At 36.3% G+C, this 4,242-nt stretch overlaps 1 pseudogene; it reads left to right on the top strand.

Moving 5' to 3' along the window:
• Positions 1–482: 482 nt before the first annotated feature.
• LOC133074129 (olfactory receptor 4A47-like) lies at positions 483–1,455 on the top strand (annotated as a pseudogene).
• Positions 1,456–4,242: the final 2,787 nt, after the last annotated feature.

The following is a 4,242-nucleotide window of genomic DNA, read 5'->3' as shown; positions in this document are numbered from 1 at the left end:
ATAATTTCCACAAACTATTTTTGTCTATTGTTGTGGTATGTTTTCCTAAGTCCTTAGACAAATTTGAAATTGTCAAATATATCTATTTGGGATTTTGATGATTGGTTAAGAAGATTCTTTCCACCCCAAAATGTAGACAGTAACATCCTTTATTAAATGGAAAGTAAATATGAGGTAAACTTTGCTTTGTTTTGCTATTAAACCTTTAATTTGTGTTTATTTTTGTATAAGTTTTCTCTGTATGTACAATTAGCTTCCATATGAAAAGCTAGTTTTGGCACCTGATTTGTTTAATAATGTGTCATTTTCCCATATATGTCTCTAGTCACTTGCCTCTGAATTAGTCTGTAAGTTTGTTCACATTAGGAATTATGCTTTAACAAACTGTGTGTTGTAATATCTGAAAGTATTGGTGCTTAAAAATCCATACTGTCTAATTGTTAAAATTAGTTCAAGATTTCAGATTATACTATCAATAATGTATGCATATAGGGAATGATGACCTGAACTCTGAAATAAGACAAATAGAAATACCTATGGAACAAAGAAACAATGTAAATGAGTTTGTACTCTTGGGGCTCACTCAGAGCCTCCAGGGTCAGAAGATGTTATTTGCTGTGTTCTTGCTCATCTACATTGTCACGATGATGGGCAATGTACTCATAGTCATCACTGTGGTGGCCAGTCCAACCCTGGCTTCCCCTATGTACTTCTTCCTTGGAAATTTGTCATTTCTGGATGCTGTTTATTCTACTAACTTCATCCCAAGTATGATTAAAAACTTCCTTTGTGAGAAGAAAACCATTTCCTTCCAAGCTTGCATGGCCCAGCTTTTTATGGAGCACTTATTTGGTAGTGCTAAGATTTTACTCCTGGTGGTCATGGCCTATGACTGCTATGTGACCATCTGCAAACCCTTTCATTATTTGACAGTCATGAATCAGTGAGTATGTGTTCTGCTACTACTCTTGGCCTGGGTTAGTGGGTTTTTACAAGCTGTTCCTTCATCCTCTCTTTGTTTACAACCTTCCATTCTGTGGCCCAAATGTCACGGACCACTTTGTGTGTGACGTGTACCCCTTTTTAAAACTAGCCTGCACTGACACCCACATCATTGCCCTCACAGTGTTGGCCAATGATGGGGCCATCTGCATGGTCATCTTCACGCTCTTATTTATCTCATATGGGGTCATTATACACTCCATGAAGAATCTTAGTCAGGAAGGGAGGCTCAAAGCCTTATCCACCTGTGGCTCTCACATCACTGTGGTGCTCCTCTTCTTTGTGCCCTGTATTTTTATGTATGTGAGAACTCCTTCCACTTTACCTGTTGACAAATTCTTGACTGTGTTTTATGCTGTTGTCACTCCTATGCTGAGTCCTCTAATCTATACTCTGAGAAATGGAGAAATGAAAAATACCATGAAAAAGCTCTGGACCAGAAAAAGAAAATGAGGCACCTGGGAAATGTATCACATATTTTCAATCAAGACTTCCTCTTCCCAGGAAAGACATGTGTGATTATTTAATTTAGTAAATGTATTCTTATGTTTAATAACTTAGGCATGATGAATGGATTTATTATATGAACACTTCCAATGATCAAAATATGCTTTTAAATATTTCATAATTTTCTGGTTCAATGCATATATTTTATTGAAAAGATTTTTTAAGATATCCACAATTTCTTCAGGAAGGATGTATTGTTTGGGTTAAAATGTCTCTATTGAGACTACAGGTTTATATTCTATATGATGAGTTAAGCTATAGTTAATACCATACATTTATTTAATTAGGGGAAGATTTTCCCATGTTTCTCTCTTAAGTAATGTAATCTTTTTCAAAATTAATAGAGTTCATTACAAATAGTGACAGACTCTATTTCTTGGGCTCAAAAATCACTGCTGATGGTGACTGGAGCCATGAAATTAAAACATGTTTGCTCCTTGGAAGAAAAGCTATGAACAACCTAGACAGCATATTAAAAAGCAGAGACATTACTTTGCCAAGAAATGTTTGTATAGTCAAAGCTATTTTTCTAATAGTCATATATGGATGTGAGAGTTGGACCATAAAGAAGGCTGAGCACCGAAGAATTGATGCTTTTGAACTGTGGTGTTGGAGAAGACCCTTGAGAGTCCCTTGGACTGCAAGGAGATCCAACCAGTCCATCCTAAAGGAGATCAGTCCTGGATGTTCATTGGAAGGACTGATGCTGAGGCTGAAACTCCAGACTTTATAGTCAGCTGATGCAAAGAGCCAAGTCATTGAAAAGACACTGATACTGGGAAAGACAGAAGACAGGAGGAGAAGGGATGCTAGAGGATGCGATGGTTGGATGGTATCATTGACTCAACAGACATGAGTTTGAGCAAGCCCTGGGAGATGGTGAAGGACAGGGAAGCCTGGCATGCTGCAGTCCATGGGGTCACAAAGAGTCGAACATGACAGAGTGACTGAACAACAATGCAGATATTGAAAAAAATTGGAAATATGATATAAAACTTGGTTCACTGCTCTTCGCATAAAGACAGCATATATTTATATTTCACTTATGTGTCACTTTTGTGTCTATTAGAACTTTACATGTATTTTTTGTTTATACCATGAACTTTACATGTAATTTTTTGTTTATACAGCTTAGCATGTTATATTTAAGCTGAATGTCTCCTTTATTTGCTTATAGTATTTCTATAACATTTCTATACAGATACAGGTTTTTCTGTTTATGTGTAAATTTAGAATAATCTATAATCCATGAGCTTCAAATATACACTACAGAAGATGTCACCAGATATTTTGGGTGATATTATTGTTAAGAAGAATGTTGACAGTATATATAATTCTTATTGTTCTTATTAATAAACTAAAGATTATTATATAGTGAAGAGGCCAGAATATATTTTTCTTATTTGACAGAGATATCATTCCTAATATTCTCCCTTTGTCTCTGAATCAATCTTGAAAGAAAATATAATCTGCCTCTAATATATTTGGGAGCATGTAGTCAAAGAAGCTTATTTGTATGCATACCTTACTCACTCTCAATTTATGAAGGGTTAAGTCTATGGGGCAATAGGTTTTTTTCTTTTTGTTTTTTTTCCACTAGTAAACCACACTGTATGAGAAACCTTATATCCTGATTTTTATCCCTTTACCTGGAGATTCCTGACATTATCACAAAGTCTTCTCAAACACACTACTGTTCACCAAATAATAGCAAGCATTTGGGTTTAACACATTTTCAACGAGCTGCTCAGAAAGAGTCAGTGTCTTTTGCTGGCATGAATTACACTTCAGTCTCCAAAGCCATGAGCGTAAATCTGTATCCAAACATCCATAGGCCTGATCCAACAACATACATGTATATATCCTACCACACACTCAGATTTGTATCTAACCTCATGTTAATCTCTATAACCATTTGCACCTAAATGCTCAATCTTATATAGGTTTCTACCAAATTGCACGTTTGTGCCTATATGTGAACACACCCAGATTCTGTATCTGACAGCACATGGCCCATTATTTGACTATGGATAGGGATGAGTTCGTATATGCATATGCATATGTATTTGATGTGATCACACACAGGCCTGTATCTGTTTTACACTTGGGGTGTATGTTTCCATTCATGGCTCTGTATATGATCATAATGAATTTAGGCAAAACTTGACTAAACAATTCTTCTCTTCCATGTGGGGTGGGCAGAAGTTATTGTCTAGTAATCGGCATATTGCTGGACTCTAAAGGTGGGCAAAGATGACTGCAATTACATGAATGATGCCTTGGCAGGGATGGCTAGAAGACCAGGTTCTTCTGGGTCTCTTCCTTCTTCATGGATACAGGACTATGTGAATCATGAGATTGTCAGACTTGTAAAAGAGCAGTTTAGGACTCTCAGAGGAAGGAAGCCAGAACTAGCAAGTCAGGTAAGCTTCATCCCATCATTATATCAGCCTGAAGTACTGGATCTCAAGTTTTAAATCCAGACTGCTTCTATACATGGAAGGAAGCAAAATGAAAAGGTAACCTCTAGGATGGGAGAAAATTTTTGCAAATCATGAATTCATGTGGAATTAATATCTAAATATATAAATAACTTCAAACTAAATAACATAAATAACCCCATGTAAAAATGGGCCAAGAACCTGAATAGATATTTTTCCAAAGAAACTATACAGATGCCAAGAGGAGCATGAGAATGTGTTCAACATCACTGATCAGGAGGAAACGCAAATC

Source organism: Dama dama, chromosome 19 (assembly GCF_033118175.1).
Source record: "Dama dama isolate Ldn47 chromosome 19, ASM3311817v1, whole genome shotgun sequence".
Lineage (NCBI taxonomy): Eukaryota > Metazoa > Chordata > Mammalia > Artiodactyla > Cervidae > Dama > Dama dama.
This window is presented reverse-complemented; position numbering and strand designations above follow the sequence as displayed.